Below are 19,617 nucleotides of genomic sequence, written 5' to 3' on the forward strand. Positions count from 1 at the left end.
GCTCGGCCCCTTTATTGGCCAGTGTCACATGACCTGTGACGCCTGGTGGTGGGTGGGTGTTAGGTGTGCAGTTACAGAAAGAACTGAGACACTAGACCGTGTCTTACGTTACTACATCCCTCCCAACCTTAGTTAAGCAAATTACCCTAACTAGAGTTCAACCTGCGGGGAAAAATACAGTTCAAACAAAACCTATGATTTACACGACGATTCCCACGTGGTGGTCTTTACTGCTGGTTCAGTTGATTGCTGGCAATGTCTTTTCTTTTGCCTTGGCAGACTTGCAGCTTGTAAGTGGGCTTTACAGTCTCTCTCGCTCTGTTTCACATCCTGTGAACGTGCAGAAGTATAAATATACATTGAGTCCCAAGTGTGTTACTTTTCGCTGGACCGTCCTGTTCAAAGTGCTTGGTTGAAACTGGTGTCTGTTCCTGACTGGACTTTCAGCTGCAGGTCATCCCTCTCACGGATGCCCCTCTCTCGTGGGTGTCCCCTCTCACTGGACGACCCGGAGGCCCTTCTGCCAGGCTTCCACTGGACCGGTGTGCATGCCGCCTTGCCTCTTCAACATGTTGAAGGACGTCGCTACGGGTCATCTTCTCCGTGTCCGAGTTCCACCTGAAAGGGTGTTGTTGGCACTGGTTCAGTCTTGTGCGACCTTCGGTCTTCCAGGATCTTCAGCGTGAGCTTCAACCGTCCGTCTCTCGTTGGGGACCCGCTGCCACCGGTGTCCCTGAGGCCTCTGCCCCTGGATTTCCGCGGCCCTTTCGTCCGTTCCATCCCAGAGGTGGGTGTTGCCAACAGACTGGCGTGCTCTCTTCTGTCCTTCCATGGATGACTGTCGGGTTCGCACGTGGATGCTTCCTTCCAGTGATGTTACTTGTCCCGGTCGTGCTTGTGGACTGTCGTGCACCTCTCACGTTCTCCTCGGTGTTTCCCCTTTTGAGTGTCGTGGTGTTTTGGTCCACACTCCTCTTGGTTATCCTCCATTCTCTTGTCGTCCTGTCGTCGTGCTTCTGACCTCTTTTCCTTTTCTTCTCTTCGGTGGTGGCAAACGTGCCACTCAGACCTCTTCTCCTTTCTCCTTCTTTGGTGACGTCATGCCACTCAGACTTCTTCTCCTTTCTCCATCTACTTCGCAACGCGGTCTGGTCACCTTGCTGTTACATCTTCCTAACCAGACTTCTCCAGGCAGCGTGCACTCCACCTGCTTCCATCCGGTCCTGTCCTGGTTCACGGACACTGTCTTCTCTCGTCAGTCTGTAAATGGACCGGGCGTTACGATCTTCTCTCTCTCTTTAGACGTTACATGTTGAATTGTGGTTGTCGAAGTTCGTTAGTCGCTGATCATGGACTGTGTCTTGGTGTTCGAACTTCTTGGACCTCTGCCGGTCCACTCTGCCGATGCTGGCAGGCTATCTTCGGTCCTCTTGTGGGATACTTGCTGTGTTACGGTTTGTTGACCCTTGCTTCGGTCACCTCCTTTTGCGACCGCCGGTGGGTCAGTTTTTGGTGCAGCCATCTGGCTGGCCGGCTTCTTGAGTGTGGCACGTGTGTGACTGTCTGTGTTCTTCGTGCGACCGTCTGTGTTCTTCGTGCGACCGTCTGAGGGGTCGGCTTTTCCTTCTCTGCGACCAGACGGGGTGGTCTTCTGCGTGAGTCCCCACGCTTCGCTGTTTTCAATTGGGTCACTCTTCGCTCCGTTCCGGTGCGTGAGCATTGGCGCGCTTTCGTCCGCGCTCTTCCTGTGCTGCATTTCTGTGCGGAGGGTTACGCCGCCACTCCAAGCTTCTTTGTGTTAGGTCAGCTCCCCGTTACGTCACGGGTGTGCTTGCTTTTCTTCTGAGACCTTGGAGCAGTGTTGACGGTCGTCGCGCTTCCTCCCTGTGTCGTACTTGCTTGCTGGGGAGTCTTGGGACCTCTGTTCTGTTCCCGTGGTGACGGAGCTGCAGTTCCTTCCCTGCTGTTGCAACGACAACCTGTGGCCATCAGGTGCCGCTCCGCTGGCAGTTGGTCTCTGCTTGTCCCCTGTGCGTCAGGTGGTCTGCGCTTCCGTTTTGTCTCCTGCTCCTGGTCACTGCTTGCGAGCGTCAGTCCTTGCGCCCTCCTTCGTGCGTGGAGTTACCTCACTCCTTCTCCTGGTGCGTTAATTCTGCGTGCTTGGCGTATTTTTGCCTTTCTGGCGCGTTCCCGCGCCTTCACCTGCTGCTACAGTCTTGTGCTGTTGCTGGCCGTTCCTAGGCTTGTGCAATGCTTGTTTGCTTCTTTGTTTCGGGTGTGTAGCGGTTTGCAATCTACCCTGGACGTGATTGCCGGTCGAGTGTGGCAATTTGTAGTCTTTTCCCTGCAGCTGCACCTGAGGGCACTACTTTCCCCTGAGCCCCTTTTGTGTGCTGTACAATTGTCCTTGTTAGTCTCTGACTCTCTATGGCATGTGAGTAGGTGCCATAGCATTTCACTGCGGGGGTACAGTAGTGTCCTTCAGTCACCCCAAACTGGGTAGTGTCCTTGCACCCTTCTGGCATATCTGTATGCCTTGCATCGTCTTGGGGGAAAGTTTGTCTTGCAGGCTGCAGTGTTGCTTGTTGGCCACTGGGTGGCAGTGTATCTCGAACTGGCTGCCTGCCGCCTTTGCTTTCACTCGCTCCGAGTTATTTTGGTTCTCCGAGGCACCTCCCGGTCTTCACCCCGGAAACGCGCAGGCCTTGTGCAGCTTGCTCCTGACGGCCTTGCAGTCATTACCCCCTGGGCGGGCACATCATCAGACAGCCTCGCTGCCTCTGAATTCCCGGCAAGTCCTTTATTTCTTTTTATCCCCAGTCTCGCACGACGCCCATTCAGTGCTGGGGGGGGGGGGGTGGGGGGGGGGGTGCTGGAGTTGGCGCTTTCCTTGACGGGTGTGGAGGAGTGGGTAGCTACTCCACTCTCCACTGTTTTCCCAGCGGCCTCACTGCCCCATTGCTGTGCGGGCTCACCTTCTGCCCGCTTCCCTTCACTTTACACTTTTCCTCCCCCCGCAGCAGCTCCTTCACTCACGCGCTGCCGGGGGTGTGGTGGCGCCGTCAGCCTCTCCTCAAAATGCGGGCGGGCTCCGCTTGCGATGCTCTCCCGCCCGGCAACTCTCCTACACGCTGCGGGCACTTCTTTTGTAGATTCTTCGCCCCGCCGCCGCGGCCTCCACTCACACGCTACGCGGCGGGGACAGGGACACTCGGGGTCGCTTCTCACCTGCCGGCGGACCTCTTCAACCACGCGGGTGAGCACCGCGTGGTCCTTTCATTTTTCCCTCAGGGCGCTCAGTCACCGCTGCCGCTTATTTGTTCAGGGGCAGTCGCGGTTGACGCGGGTAGGCTCCGCTCGAAACGCTTCGCCCTGGGGCACCCCTTTATGCTTGGCGGCCCTCTTCTGCCACGCGGGTAGGCTCCGCAGTGGTCTCCTCAGTTCATTCACGCCGCCGCCGCAGCCTTTCACCACACACGCTGCGCGGCGAGGACAGGGGACGCTTCAGGCAGGCCGCGGGTGGGCTCCGCTGGCCTTCTTGCACTCGGGGCACACTGCGCGTAGGCTTACCTTCGGCCACAGGGCCACTCTTGCCACGCGGGTGGGCTCTGCGTTGGTCACCTCACGGTGGGGCTCAGTCGCGGCCCAGTTTTAGCGGCTGCAGGTGGGATCCGCGCAGCCCTCTATTTATCCCACGCAGGGGGGGGGCAGCTCCCGATGTGCATATGAGGTGCGGGGTCGGCTCCCGGTCATCTCCTCGGTCGTGTCGGCCCGGGGCTTGGCTCACGCCCCGCGGGCCTCACGGAAGGCAGGCGCCGATCCTGTGGGGGGAAGGGGGGGGGTCGCGATGTCGCCCGGCAGCTCTCTCCCCTTTTCATTAGATTTGGGTAGTGGCACGCATGGGCGCACATACCCACCCTCGTCGCCATTGTCGTGATCTGAGGTGAGGGGCGCTAGGCCCTCATGACGCAGCAAACACACAATGAGGCAGACACCGACACAGTGGTAACAGATGGGTGAATGGGCCCCAGAGCACGTGCGCTCGGCCCCTTTATTGGCCAGTGTCACATGACCTGTGACGCCTGGTGGTGGGTGGGTGTTAGGTGTGCAGTTACAGAAAGAACTGAGACACTAGACCGTGTCTTACGTTACTACAGCTTCCACAATGATCTCATTCTCTTCATGGACTAGGTTTCTAGCCAGACTCAAAAGAGCTTCCTGGGAATGTCTGCACGCAGGCCTGGCCGCTCTTCCTACCCCCAGACACTCCTGCATTGCATTGCTCCCTCTTTACAAGCCGGATCTATTCGCTTTAGTCGGAGTCTGAACCTCCTCTGCGACCAGTATGGAAAATGTTGCTTATTTTATAAAGAACCGCTCGCTCACTCGCACCTCAGACGTGCTCTAATTCTCACTGCTGTCTTCAGCCCGTAAGTAGAGTGTTGATTCGGCTTACTAAGGACAGTAGATGGTAGAGGCCGCAGTTAATGCCTAAACCGCCATGCAGTCCATTCCATGTGTTAACCTTTCAGAAAAGGGCAAAGTAATAGAAATGGGCTCAGACAGGTAAGTTTGACCTTTAGTTTGACTTAGGTCGAGATCGTTCCGTCATGAGTGACTCCTACTGAAGCCTTAGAGCGTATTCGTAATCAGGAGACAGAGTGAAATGACACTGAGACGCCTATGGGTCTGTCTTTCTCTTTGACGAGAAAATACTGGTGCAGTAAAGGAGAAACATTGTGTCTCCGTATCCGAGCCCCGAAGGGCATTCTGTGCTCCTGTGTGTATGTGAGCGGATTTGGATATAGTGTACCTCGCTGGAACACAGCACGGCATAGAAGGAGGACAGCGCAGCTGTGTTTACAGAGCAGCAGGGAGCGGGCGCTGTTCTGTGGGCGTCATGGCGAAGAAATGAGGCTTCGCTTCTTCCTGAATTGGAGGTTGACGTATTTCTTTTGTAAGTAGGGATGCTGTTCGTATCCTAGGCCTGCCTTATGTATGTTCCTTTCTTGCACATTTTAGTATGATTGGGTGGAAGGTCTTTGGCCTGGTGTTCCAGAGTTTGATTTCCATGCATCTCTGGGCCCCTTTTACTGAGTGCGGGATCTTTGTTTACTGGGTTCTGCTTGCTGTTCGAGCGTTCCCGAGAGCTGCTTCTGAAGGCTTCATTCAGTAGGTGTGGTGTGCCGTGACTGCTGCTGCGCTTACCTGGGGTGATCAACTTAAAAAAGCGCTTCCAGGAGCGCTGCAGAGGGCTTTGGGGCTGCCACATCACCTCCACCTCTGGCTGAGAGGGCTGTCGGTCCAGAGTTCATAATGAGCGCATTTGAGTCTTAGGGAGGTGAACTGCTTTGCCCAGACTCCGCGGATGTTGAGCCGAGGCCGGGTGATATCCGAACCCGGCACCCCAGTGTGAGCTCTTGCTGGCAGGCTACGCGACCGCCTTATGTGCACTATACACGCCAGCGTCTTCACACATTAAAATCAAAGGTGAGCATCTATCTTGCAGATTCACAAACATTTACACTGCTATTAACACTGCTCAGACCTATCCCCGGTGAACGAAATATGTCCTTGTTCCTATGGCAAGAGCGACCTCCAGTGGTAAACAAACCTAGGGAAAATGATCAGATTCTGCTGGGTGGCACAGGCAGCTGGGCAGTGCCACTGCAGAGCAGTGGTGGTGCCCCGCTTGCCAGGCATTTCCTTGCACATTTTCCTTTTGCCTCTTGTTACCAGAAGCCTCGATTGTAAGAGGTGGGGGCGTTTCTCAGCACAGGTATTAAATGAAGTATTACATGATCGGAATTAGCCCTTCCGGGACGTTCTTTGTTCGCAAAAAGTAGGTGAACAGTTTATCATAAATTTAAAATGGAATGGTCTCCTCCAATCCCGCCCCTTCGCCCTCCCTGTGTAGTGCAAGTTATAAAAGGGAATTCTTGCTTTTAGTTGTGTCCAGCGAAGGAGCGTTCTGGTGCCATTTTTCCTGGTCGCAACGAGCCATTTATGCCATGCAGCGTTACACGTTCTAGGCCTGATTTCCTGAAACCGTGTGAACTATGTCGCTGTGCAGCGCTTCCGAGGAACGCCAGCCTGGGGCCTCGGGGCAGTGCTTAAGGTGCGGTGACTTTTGTTCATGATAGCGGTGCTCGCACCCGTGCTTGGGGTTATTGAATATAAAGAGTACCCATTCAGATGCCCTCCTTGGGTTTGGGTGCTTTGATGCTGGCTTATAAGAGACAGTGTGTTTTCTGGTTCCAGCCCGGTGTCGCGTGGATCTTGGCTTCCAGGCTGTTTCGATGCTGACAGGGCTGAGCTTGTTCAGTTACAACGAATTGAAATATTCAGAAGGAGGTTAAAACAAAATGGCATCCGCTCATGAGGGCCGTGTCATGATGGGCTGTTATGGTTCACTGCAGAGCCGAGAGCATGCTTTACGTGCACGCAGGGCGTAAAGTGAGTTCATTTAACCCAATCATTTTCAGTTAGTCAGTGGTATCGGGCCAGTTTAATTTTTTATTAATTGTATTTCAAACAAAACATACATGCACCGTGTACAGCAAATGCAGTACATAATGTTACATTGCTACATTTTCACTGGTACAATCAATATTCACTGTTGCAGTCTCCACTTAGTGGAACTATAGGGAGACCGAGAAAACAGAAGGTAACGGCATGGGGCCACACAGCTAGTGGAGTAGTGAGACCGCCACAGCGCTGTAGATGGACAGATCTGGCCGTTGAGCGGTCAACAGTTACCCCGGGTCAAACAGAGACCCTTGTGGGGCCTACACTTCTGCAGCAGTGGGCTCAAGCAGCGCTGCCTCGCCCTCCGCATTCTCAGCCTTTCCCAGTGCCGACTGGGCATTAAGATACGTCTCCAAAGGGAACCAGGTATATTTGAGACGGGCACGCACCAACATCAACCCCCCAATGGGCATTCCGTTGCTCCTGGCAATACGCGGCATCTTTGAGCCAATCGCGGCCCGAGCGCATCACCAGCCGGCGCTTCGCAAGCAGGAGAAGCATCACTGTGAACTGCTCCCTCCGGCAGTACATTATTCATATGTCCCAGGAGCATAACTCCCGCACAGGGCCCACTCCCGGATGACCTGCAGACATCCTTGCGGATGTATTACCAAAAACACAGCCAACACGAGTTGTAGTTTGTTGTGGTCGTTGTTGGCCTCAGTTTTATTACCATTATATACCAACTCATTTCTCTGACCCCCGGGCATAACTTTTTGTGGCCAGGGCCATAAATCATTATCATGGCTTATCATAAATCATGTGCCATACATCATCCTTATGTCATAAATCATTTGTGTCATGATAAATTGGACGTCATAAATGATTAGCGTCGTTTGTCATGAATCATTTGTTGGTCATAAATCATTTGTCTGTCATCACTTATTTGCATATCGGAGGATCATACAGCATGTGTCATAACTCATTTGTGTACCATAAATCATTTGTGTCATGGCTTGGACGTCATAAATCATTTGCGTTATATTGTCATAAATCATTTGTCATCCTGCATCTTGGTCATAAATCATTTGCTTGTCATGCCTCCTTTGCATCTCATAAAATCGTGAATCACCCTGACAGTTCTTTACTCTGAATTCTTCTAGGCGTATCGCCTTTTTTGGGACTTTTGGGGTCCAACTTGTTCTGTTGGTTTCCACGCCCCTCTGCGTGTGTGGAGTAGCCTCTCCCCAGATTTAGGCCCCGACTCGCTACCTTGCTAGTCTCTTTTTGTGCCCTGCCGTCCGGCTGGGTCTGGTCTGCGAACCCCGTCTCCGTTTGCTACCACCTTTTGTCAGGCCTACTCACCCTGCCGTTCGGCATCCCAGAGTGAGTGGCCCTCCTTCTACACAACTCCCCGTCGGTGTGTCTCCATAACCATCCGCTGTACCTCTCTTATCCGCCACGCCGCGAGGGAGGCTTAGGTCTTCCTGCGGCTCACCCTTCTCTGTGATGCTCGTAATTTCCTTCTGCTGCCCTTCATATGCAGCCTGCTGTCAATGGTGTGCCCTGCTCCCTCCTTGCCATCGTAAAGCGGTACTCTTGCTCACCATCCAGCTTCATTGGCGTCGTCTCAGCTCGCCGCCAAACATGAAAGCAAAAGTTTGGGAGACAGTCAAACACAGCTTATGGAGGCCTGATAAAGCGGCCAGCGCTAAGTAACCTCACCCACTTCATCACTGCCCCTTACGGGCTCCCAGCACTGACTCACCGGCTAAGACGTGGCAGCTGGACGTTGGCCCGCAGCCCTCACCTTGCCATAAATGCCACTTACTCCTGCACGTTTATTCAATGCGCATGTGCAATTGATCACAAAAGCAAAACAGCTTGGACTTCAGCAAGAGGCTTGTGGGTTCTGGTATCTCTCCAGCTGCTCGTCCCTGTGTGCTTCCCCACACTCGCGAGCCATAACCTGTACCTTGAATGTCAGTGTGTAAGCCTAGCGTTATATAGAAAATGGCTGCCGCCAAGCTGCCCCTTTTAGTTCAACACAGCATGTCAGCAAGTAACCCCATTCCGCTGTTCTGGAGCATTAGAAATCATGCTCTAGAGGCAGCACCATTGTTGGAGCCCCTGTGAGTCATCTGAATTGGTTTCTACCTGAGTTTACCTTAACCTACAGCGTTAGGATACGAAGACTGGGGAAACCGTGCGTTCTGCACTATACCTTGCACTAAGGCCCCTGTGAGTCATCGGAATGGATTTCTGCCCAAGTTTACCTTTACCTTCAGCGTTAGGATGCAAAGGCTGGGGAAACCGTGCATTCTGCACTATACCTTGCCGTAAACATTGCTGGTACGACCTCCAAGTCCTTTTGATACAGAGGGCCTTACTTCGGCACTCCATCAATCTCCCGTCTCTTGAATCAGGAGCGTGGCATGTGACCATGCCGGGGCTACGGCTCAATACAATTTGCCTTTGGAACACTGCTCTGAGTTTGAATCGCCGCTTCTAATACAGGCTGCCTGGGTCCATCTGTCAGTTTTGATGAAAAGGTCTCAGCTCCATACGAGCCCCCCCTCTCACACCGCAAATGTATTGTCTGCCGCGACAAGGATCTCCTCGCATGGCAGCGGTGTTTGGCGTAGAACGGCTTTTTGTTTCCACTGCTTCAAGGGACTCCATTCCTCCTACACGTAGGTTTGGTTGTCAACTCGCAATTACCCCTGTCCCTCCTGCACATTTGAGCATGGGTCATATTGTGGTATTTGGTTTCATAGGACATCTTACGTCCGCATACCCCCCTGCTCGTCAGGGCTTATTCCGTACCTGGTAATCTGGCATCACGAGTAGGCCACCCTGGGTTACGTATTTGTAAAGTGCACGTTCACCCCAGGATATCTCGGCACTATGTAACAGGTGTTTATTGTTATAGATACAAGTTTGCAATCACGGGTAAACTAGAGTTACACCTGAGTGTCCCTGACTGACGTTCAGCAGCCGCATTTGTTAAACCGGCCCCGCACTGCCTGTCTTCCCATGTCAGTAGAGAAGCAATTCTTTTTTTTAAAAAAAATTGCGGGTACGACATTCCCCTCCGATCCTGCCTGCTTGAGCTTCACTTTGTAACCCGTACTTACAGCCCCCAGCAATGTTGTCTCCGGCACTGGTAACTTAATGGGCTGGCCATGTGTGAAGGCGCGTGCGCCTTTGTGGCGGTCAGAGCTCACCCTGTTCACGCACCAGCCCGCCCTGTTCCAGGAAGTACCCCGACATTCACTGCCATCGCCAAGCATGCTACTCACTTTCTACTTACTTAGATCCATTAGCACAGCAGACCTATTTGCATAGTTATGCGCCCCGGGTGCTTGTTTTGTTTGTTACCTGAACCAATGTTACCATATCATTACCCGAACCTCAGTGCTACATACCACCTGCTCTTTGCAAGAGAAGCCCTCGTGAAAATAAGTCTGTGGTAACCGCAAACTCCTGTGATACAGAGGGAAAGGTCCGTCTACAGCCCTCCTAGGCAGCCAGCTGCTTCAGGTTACTCAATCTTATGCGGTGTGATTTTTTATTTTTTTTAAACACGTCTGCAACGCGCTGCATTTGGTCCCACCAGGGGGCATATTGCCACACGAAGGCATTTTAGTCTGCAGCTGCACACCTGAATGCTGGGCTTTCTTTTGGGGCACCTTTACAGCGGGGTGAGGTTGAGGAGGTAATTCCCCCTATCCCTTGAGTCATCAATTAACCCTAATCAAAATGTATCTAGCAGGTCGCGCCCGGGGATTTGCAAGGAAGGACACTTTCGTTCAAATTACCTCAACGAGCGGAAGGTGACCCGATCCACGGGTGCATTTTCTAGTAAAATCAAAGACCCTGTCTGGATCTCAGATACCTGAAGCCACCTGGTAACACTACTAGATACGCCTATTTCCTGTCCAACCTAACTGAAGTTATCTTTTACCTTTTTCTCAACTCGGGCGCGCTCCTCCTTGTTGCCCTTACACACAAAACAAGGTTATCAGCAACCGTACTTCAACTCCCTTTAGTATGAATTATTCCTCTACTGGCATTTGCCTATCGCTCTAAGCCTGGGATTCCTTGACCCCCAATCATACTCACCATGTGCCACAAAAAGGCTTACTTTCTTTACCGCCTGTAAATAGTGTTTGAGGCCCATTCGAGGCCTGGCACAAGCGCTATAGAATGGTGCAGCAAAATCTATTCAATGCTTAAACCATGCTCCTAATCATTTTTGCAACATTGCAGAGAGAACGAAGAGCCCTTGCCTCGGTGGACACTCCATCCCTTCTTTTAGGAAGTGTTTTCGGAAATTACACAGCTATCACTGGCCCTACAGGGCCAATGTGAGGCCCGCCCGGATCTCTCTGTTGGCAATCGATTGCGCGCTGTGCCTGTTATGGCCCCGGTTCTGCCAGCGCCAGTATCTATGCATTGCAAACAATTTACCCCGGGATGGAAGGCCAAAACTCAATATGGAGCATCATAACACTAGCACCCAACGCTCCCCCATTACCTTCCACGCCTGATCCAGGCCAGTGCTCACCTCGCCTTTGTCGCCGTCCGCCTTTCGAAAGTTTCCATCGTGGGCAGCTGGGCTCAGCTTCCTTTTCGGACCGCGGGAATTCGGCAGCACCAAAATCACTGGCTCCTCGTGTCTGGCCTTGAAGAGTTACATTACTGCCACCACTGCTGTCTTCCGCCATCCAGCTTCCCTCTGCCCCTGGGTGGCGAGGGGAATCATGTTCTTTGACTCAGGCCTTAAACCGCCGTCGCTTGGCTGCCTTAGCCGCCCCCCCAAGTCTGAGGGGGGTGATCGGGCACCATCTTTTCTCACAGGTTGAAGCAGCATGGTCTGGGACTACCGGCCACCCCCCTCCTTAATACAACGACTGCATTACTTAATTCAACCATTCAACACAGGGGTCTTTGGAAGTCAGGGGGTCAGGGCCCCCCTGGCCGTATTTATTAAAATATAAAAGCAAAATTAAAATTTTAATAAAATAAACATTTAGACAATTATTAAATGCACATTTTCAGAACATTAGATTAACATTCGTTTGACATGGTATGATGGGCTAACCTTAACAAATATCTAGTACAGCGTGTTTCCTAACCGAATCTAACATCCTGAAAATTAAACTGCATTCTAATAATTAAGTCGTACGGCAAGGTCGCTAACCGGTGTCAGATCCTTTTACAGCTACGCTCTCACGTTCGAGATGCGCATGCGCAACCCAGGGCACGTTTCACCCACGTGCGCTCCCTGAACTCCATTTAACCATAACAGGAGGGCCCTGACACTCGCGCACCTTGATGACGTCGTAGTGTCTGTGAGGGGTGGCTACCAGCCTGAGGAAAGCGTAGACTCCCTCCCCCGCACCCTTCTAAGTAATGGATATCATATCCTGCCCCTGAAGTTCTGGGAGAGACCAATGGCCCCTCCCGACGGGCGGCCCCTTTCGTGAATGGGCCCGCCCCCCCTCTAAGGACCTTAAAATGCTGCTCACCGATTATGACCTTACCGCCAGACCCACATAATAAATACGACATTGCTATACTAAAAGGGAAAAAAGGCCTAAGGAGAAAATCAGTTACCACACAGCAAAGCACAAAACATATACATATGTACATTTTCCTGTAAACGGGAAAAAAGGCCTAAGGAGAAAATTAATTAAACAACCACAGCAAAGCACAAAACATCTACATATGTACATTCTTCCTGTAAACGGGCATATTTCCTGTAAACGGGAAAAAGGCCTAATGAAGCAAGCATGTTATTCCTATGATCCTGCACATCGCTAGACAGTATACCTACCATTGACTGTACCCAAGTTCCGCTAATCAAGGGGATGGAGGGTGGGGAAAATTACACAGCCCCACGGTGGGGCGAGGAGCGAGCCTGAGGAGCGCGGGCACAAAGAGGCCGCTTGCCGCGCTCCCCAGGCTCTTAACCCCTTCGTCGTCGCGGCCCCGCCCCCTCGCCCTGGAAGTGCACAACTACTTCCGGGGCGAGGACGGGGGGCAAGCGACCAAGAAGGGACCGGGTTATGGGAGGGGCCGGGCCCCGCCATGCATGCGTGGGGGCCGATTGGCCCCCCCTTTTCTCATGGTCTGGGACTACCGGCCACCCCCCTCCTTAATACAACGACTGCATTACTTAATTCAACCATTCAACACAGGGGTCTTTGGAAGTCAGGGGGTCAGGCCCCCCCCTGGCCGTATTTATTAAAATATAAAAGCAAAATTAAAATTTTAATAAAATAAACATTTAGACAATTATTAAATGCACATTTTCAGAACATTAGATTAACATTCGTTTGACATGGTATGATGGGCTAACCTTAACAAATATCTAGTACAGCGTGTTTCCTAACCGAATCTAACATCCTGAAAATTAAACTGCATTCTAATAATTAAGTCGTACGGCAAGGTCGCTAACCGGTGTCAGATCCTTTTACAGCTACGCTCTCACGTTCGAGATGCGCATGCGCAACCCAGGGCACGTTTCACCCACGTGCACTCCCTGAACTCCATTTAACCATAACAGGAGGGCCCTGACACTCGCGCACCTTGATGACGTCATAGTGTCTGTGAGGGGTGGCTACCAGCCTGAGGAAAGCGTAGACTCCCTCCCCCGCACCCTTCTAAGTAATGGATATCATATCCTGCCCCTGAAGTTCTGGGAGAGACCAATGGCCCCTCCCGACGGGCGGCCCCTTTCGTGAATGGGCCCGCCCCCCCTAAGGACCTTAAAATGCTGCTCACCGATTATGACCTTACCGCCACAGGCCAGTGTAGTTGACCGACTATCTGGCCCCCCCCCACACCATCCTGTAGAAAGGTCATAATCTCCCTGCAAAGACTTCAACCCATGCCAAGATATTCCTTATAAAAAAGGGCATTCCCCGCCTCTGTTAAATGGACCCCGTCCCGCAGGTAGAAGTGCTCTCCCCAAATGCACCCGTGCGGTATGGTCTGTAAGACCGGAGTCCTAAACAACTTGTCCAGCTTGTTGTTGACCCTCTTTACCGAGTTATTCAATGCGCTGACTGAGTCCCCTCCTCTCCATTGCATTCTCGGTATCAGCTGTGACCATACTATCACGCTCCCCGGTAACCGCTTCGCCAGCCACCCTGCTGCTGATATAATCTCTTCGAGGAGGACCCTTCTACCCAGACCTGTCAGATCATTCCCCCCCAGATGAAGGATCACCGCCGAAGGAGGTGCAGTATGTCTTCTTAATAAGTCCGACATATATTCCCTGAACTGACTGAGGCGGACCCCCCGCTCTCCACCCTCTGTCTACCCGATCCTGCAAGAAAAATAGGATTAGCACGCTTGACATACGAATGTCCCACCACCCAAACTACCACTGTCTTCTGTTTGTCCTCCTGGTACTTCCGTGATGTTGATGAGTTGATGTGATGATCTACGGGTAGTTTCCGTCCTGCGTTGCAGGCCCGAGAAACTGTAAATAACCAGAAAAACAGCAGGTGTTAGAAAACTCCAAATGGTGACAGCTCTCACAACATGTGCAACCGCACATAACGTTTATAGGCATTCGAGGACCATCTCCCAATCCTTTTCACACTAGTTGTGTTCAAACCCCTGGCCGTTGCTTCTGTGGCTGCCCCTATCCGGAAGGAGTGCGTCCCAAACTTTTTGTGGTTATAACCAGCCCTGGCCGTACTCATGGCTAGTACCCTCTGGAACTGAAATCTGGTCAACGGTGTCCCATCCCTATGCATCAGCAGTGGCCCCCCACACTCTTGCGCCCGCTGTCTTATCAGTTCCTCGACATGTGTCACCGGGCAGCAGAGATTGTTCCGCGCCCGATGTAACACCAAGCTTTGACCCCTAGCTTCCTGATCAGTTTTTGATTTCCTGATTATAATCCACATTGTGTCGCTCCTTATGCTGACATCACGCAGCTGAAGGCCGCCTACCCTATCACCTTTGTTGGCCGCCACCAGTTCGCCTACCCTGAAGGCCCCATAAAAGGCTAAAGAAAATGCCGCTTTAAAGAGGCCCACCTCGGACGCAGAGCTACATGTGTCAGGCAGAGCGAGGAGAACTGCCGACAAGCGTTCAAAACCTATTGGTTTCCTAGAATCTGTGGAAGGTGCCTGCATGCGCCGCCATCCCTTCAATGCCTTCTGAGCTAGGAAGCTGTTTGTAGGGTCCCTCACCCCTTTTGCACGTGCAAAAAAGGAGATAGCCGCCTTGTGCCTACTGGCTGTCGCCGCCGTGCGCCCTTCTTTGTGTAAGGTGCTTATGTACCTATTGAAGCTAGCTTCCAGAGTCCACCCACTCTCCCAGCCCTGGCCCAGAAAGTGACAGTAAGACCTGAACGCCCCTTCGTATGCTGTCCTTGTCTTGGGTGCTAGGCTGGCTGCCACGAGGTCATGTAGTTGGGGGCACCAATCTGCCAGAGAGTCGACGGGAAATGGGCCGGGGTTGCCTCTGCCTCCGGCAAGTGATCCCTGAAAACCTGCATCTTAAAGCGAGAAAGGGCATCCTCACAGGAACCGCCGCAAGGAGCTCGGCCAAACCAGCCCTTAGAAGCTTGCACTGGCTCCCGGTAAAGGAACGGGTCAACTTCAAATCCCTGTGCATAGCTCATAGAATTATGCACAACGAAGGCCCTTCCATCCTTAGGCCACTTGTGACAAAACAACAGTCTAGTAGACAATTAAGATCAAACTCCCTTTCCCTTGCAAACGTCCCCAGAATCAGGAAGTCCAGAACAGGCGGTCGCCTATTCTCGTACAACGCCCCCAGACTATGGAATGCCCTTCCTCTCTCCCTGAGGCAAGAACACAATCACCTCAGGTTCAGGAAACAACTAAAGACCCTACTCTTCCCCTGAGCCCTTCCCTCTTGCCTCCTCACCCCTCAGGACAGTGGTCGCTAGCGCTGGGATGCCCTAGGGTAGCTATGCGCTCTATAAAACCCAAAATCAAATCAAATCAAATCAAATCAGCTGCATTGTTTAACACCCCCGGGACATGTTTCGCCCTGAAAAGTATATTCAATGTCATGCAACACAGCACAATTTCCTTCATCAGGCGTAGTATGAATGGACACCTTGCAGCTTGTTGGTTGATGCATTGCACCACTGTCATATTATCTGACCAGAAGATTACAGATCTGTTGGCCAGATCCTCAGGCCACACTTTCAATGCCACCCAGATTGGGAAGAGCTCGAGGAAACCAATGTTCACCGTCAGCCCGCTCTCCTCCCACCAGGCGGGCCATTTTTGTGCCACCCATTTCCTACCAAGAATTGCACCAAACCCAATACTGCCTGCCGCATCAGTCCACAAACCCAGGTCCTCCGAGGACAGCGTGGGTGCACCCCACAGCACTCTGCCATTGAAGTCCTCCAGGAATGCGATCCATATCCGCATGTCCTGGCGAACCTCAGCAGATAGCCGTGTCCGGTGATGTTTCTCCCGAAGACCCCTCATGGCCTGTGCAATCGAGCGTGAAAAAGGGCGTGCCATGGGTATTACTCGCAATGCAAAGTTTAGCTGCCCCACTGTCTGCTGCAACATTTGTAGAGTCACTTTCTTAGCTTGTAAGCATAGTCCTAGGGTATTCTTGAATCTTTGTATCTTCTCCATTGGTAGTCTAAAACAGCCCTCCACTGAATCCAGTTCAATTCCTAAAAATTCCAGGCACGTTACTGGCCCGACTGTCTTCCCCTGCGCCAGCGGGACCCCGAAAGAGCGCATGAGCACGCAAAATTCCTGCAATGCTGACGCACACTCCCGTGAACCCGCCGGACCCAGAAAAAGAAAATCGTCCAGGTAGTGCATGACCCACTGGTGACCCGTACATTGCCTTAGGGCCCATTCCAGGAAAGAGCTGAACTATTCGAAATATGCACATGAAATTGAACAGCCCATGGGCATACACTTATCCATGTAGTACTTCCCTTCAAAAGAGAAACCTAAGAGGTGCTGGTCCTCCGGGTGAACAGGGAGCAGTCTAAAGGCTGACTCAATATCTGATTTAGCCATCAGTGTTCCCGCGCCCAAGCCTCTCAGCATGTCCGCTGCCTGATCGAAGGACGCATATTTAACGCTGCAAACTGATTCATCAATAGCATCATTTAAGGATAGGCCCCTAGGTGCAGACAAGTTGTGGATGAGCCTATACTCTCCCTTCTCCTCCTTTGGTACCACCCCCAAAGGAGAGCATACAAAATTCTGAGTAGGAATGACATGAAAAGGTCCCGCTACCCTACCTAAACGCACCTCCTTTCCTATTTTGGTCGCCACCAGTGTGGGATTGGAAAGAACTGACAGCTGATTTCTGCACTGTGGTGTCCCGACATAACCCCCAGCTGGAATTCGGAAACCATGGGTGAAACCCTCTTGCAACAGTCTAGCAGAAGTGTGATTGGGGTACCTATTAAGCCAGGGGATCATAGCCGACAACAGAATGGGTGAATGTGCTATAATGGGATGGATCTTACTATTCAGGTTTCTTCCTTCCCCTATTACCGGACCCATTGCCTTTATTCCGGCATGTCGCCTCTGGGTGGGAAGAGTGGCCGCATAGGTTGCACGCGTGCCTGAACTTACAAGTGCCCGGTGCCCTGTTGCATGTCCGTCTGTTGAAATCCCAGCATACCCCCTTCGTACCTCCATTGCCTCTCGTTTTTTGGCCTGTCTCCCCCCCCTGCGCTGATCAGAAGGGCTGCTGGAATGGCTGTTGTGGCCTGGGAGAATAACTTTTGTTCCAGGCAGTGCTAGTGCTTGCGCCCTGACCCTTCTCGAATTGCGAGTGCCAGGAAATAGAATCCACCTTGTCCCATGCCAAAGACTTATCGAACTCCCTAGACTTTCTGAAGGCTATATCATATTCTTTCCAGACATCCCCCACATGATTCTCATGGTACATTGTGATTCTACTCTGATAGCAGCTCATAACTGATTGCATTCCTGGAAAACGTTCACCAATTACTGCACTGTACACCGCAAAAGCCCTTACCCAATTAATGATGGTTTCTTCCACCCTAAATTTGTACAATTTTGTTCTCAATTCACTAGGCAACATCATATCCTTCTGTGATTTTGCATATTCCCATTCCCTGTTATCTATCAGTAATGAAAAAATATTAACATATTTATCAGCCCAAATCATCTCTTTCACACTTTGTGACACATGTTGCGCTAGGCACTCTCCCCTGGAGGGCATCGCGCCCTCGCCCAGCAGTGGCAATGCAATTTCCTTACCAGTGCCGTTGAGTAACGTCGCTTCCACGGTCTTGGCTGCACCTTCATTGTTCGCTGGACCTGTTTGGGGAGAAACTGGTGCAGGTGGCGTGCTGCCCCGACCACTAGCCAACAATATCTGAGTAACCAATGTTTGCTGTTCTGCTGTGAGGTTCGTGTTGGCTGGCAGCGCTCCCCCACCTAACCAGGGCAGGACAGCTGCTATCTGGGCTGCCAGTTCTGCAGGCACTGGACCCGACGCGGGCAGAGGATTAGGGACCGCACTTGGTACCGGGCCCCCCACGGGAACCGGAGTGGGCGGTGGGGCCACTGGCGCTACCGGTGCCGCCACTGGAATGGCCGGCACTACTGGCACTGCCACTGGCAGCTGAGGTACCGGCGCCGGGACGCCCAACGGGGCCTGAGGTGGCGGGATAGGTGCAGATGGGGGTACATTGGGGGTTGGGCTCAGTGGACGACCCCCCACCCTCTTAGTTCTCGCCCGCTTGGGTGGTGTCTCAAATACGCCCCTTGGTTTGGGCGGTACTATTGTCCGCTTAGGTCTACCAGATGGACCGGCCTGAGCATCTACCCTCGCTCCCAATTCCGCTACGGTCTTACCTATTTTGTCCACCTTGCCCAGTCGTTTATCCATTGCAGACATTCTGCGCATCATTTTTTGAAACATTAAACCCACACTCGCATTCCCATGCCCCCGTCTTGCAGACATAATGCTCTTCCCTTAGGGCTGCACAAAATTTCACTTATGAGCACACCGTGCTCCGTACCTGACCTAGTTGAAAGGCGCCCGCGCTGAGATCCACAAGACAGAGATCCTAGACTTTGTCCCCCTGAAATAGAAAATACGTTAAATTTCCAATTGTGGCTGTTAATGCATGGGAGACTCTTCCCAGCTATAACTGACTTATTTACTTGACTGTCCAATCACTGTTGAAGTTCATAAGGAAATAACGATCTCCACCGTAATCCAGCTATAACATCATAAATTGCCCCCAAATGTATATTTAAACACTCCCAGACGTAGAGCCCATGCGCACCCTGGTAGCCTGCAATAAGGTAGAGCCCCCTATAAAATTAAAACAACATTAAAATTTTGATACAATAAATTTGCTTGTTTGTGCAAACACCCATCGATCATATATTCATTTTACGGTATCAGAGCACTTTACATAGCACCAGTTGCCTTACATGAAGACACATTCACCTTCTTACTTGCACTCCAATACCTTGTTGGTTCTCAAAACGATTGTACACGAAGAAACCTTCTCTGGTCTCCCCTCCACTCTCTGCCCTAGCTGTCCCTGCTTAACATTTGCAAAAATTTGGCGGGTAAAGAGAAAGCAAGAGCCGAGCCTGCCCCAAGTTCGTTGAAAAGGAGGAAAATAAAATGCACTCTCTGAGGATCGAACTCAGGACCTTCAGATTACAAGACTGACGCGCTGCCTACTGCGCTAAGAACGGCTGCACAAGGACAATTATTACCGCTGATTGCGAATCAAAGCCTCTCGACTCAGCCCAAACGAGGAGCCACAAATCTCCCCCCCGAACGGACAGCGCACAAGACTCACTGTATTCTGATTACATCCGCTTATCCCCGCTCGTTGTGGCCGGTTTTTATGTGCCGCTGCCGAGCCCCGCCCGCCCCGCAAAATACCTTGTGTCCTCCGTGCGGAAGCGTCCCGTAGGTGTCCTTGCCCAGTCGAGTCCCGAAAACTGCCGCTCGGCGGTGCGCTCTCCCCGGCCTCGCTGGGTTCACAGGGTCCCTCCGCCAATACGCCCGATCTCAGGTCGCTTGCCGCTACTACCGCTCCACCACGAACTCGCGTCGGCTCCTCCGCTACGCCCGATCTCCGGTCACTGGCTGCTACTCCCGCTC

The 19,617-nt window shown here is 52.1% G+C and overlaps 1 protein-coding gene and 1 non-coding gene across 3 annotated transcripts in view; one reads left to right on the plus strand and one right to left on the minus strand.

Annotated features, from left to right (window-relative positions):
- POR (cytochrome p450 oxidoreductase) overlaps positions 1-19,617 on the plus strand; it is a 479,949-nt gene that overhangs the window by 138,036 nt on the left and 322,296 nt on the right. The window lies entirely within an intron of this gene.
- On the minus strand, positions 19,130-19,203 carry TRNAT-UGU (transfer RNA threonine (anticodon UGU)). Its single transcript has one exon. It is a non-coding gene; the product is annotated as a tRNA-Thr (tRNA).

Source organism: Lissotriton helveticus, chromosome 3_1 (assembly GCF_964261635.1).
Source record: "Lissotriton helveticus chromosome 3_1, aLisHel1.1, whole genome shotgun sequence".
Classification (NCBI taxonomy): domain Eukaryota; kingdom Metazoa; phylum Chordata; class Amphibia; order Caudata; family Salamandridae; genus Lissotriton; species Lissotriton helveticus.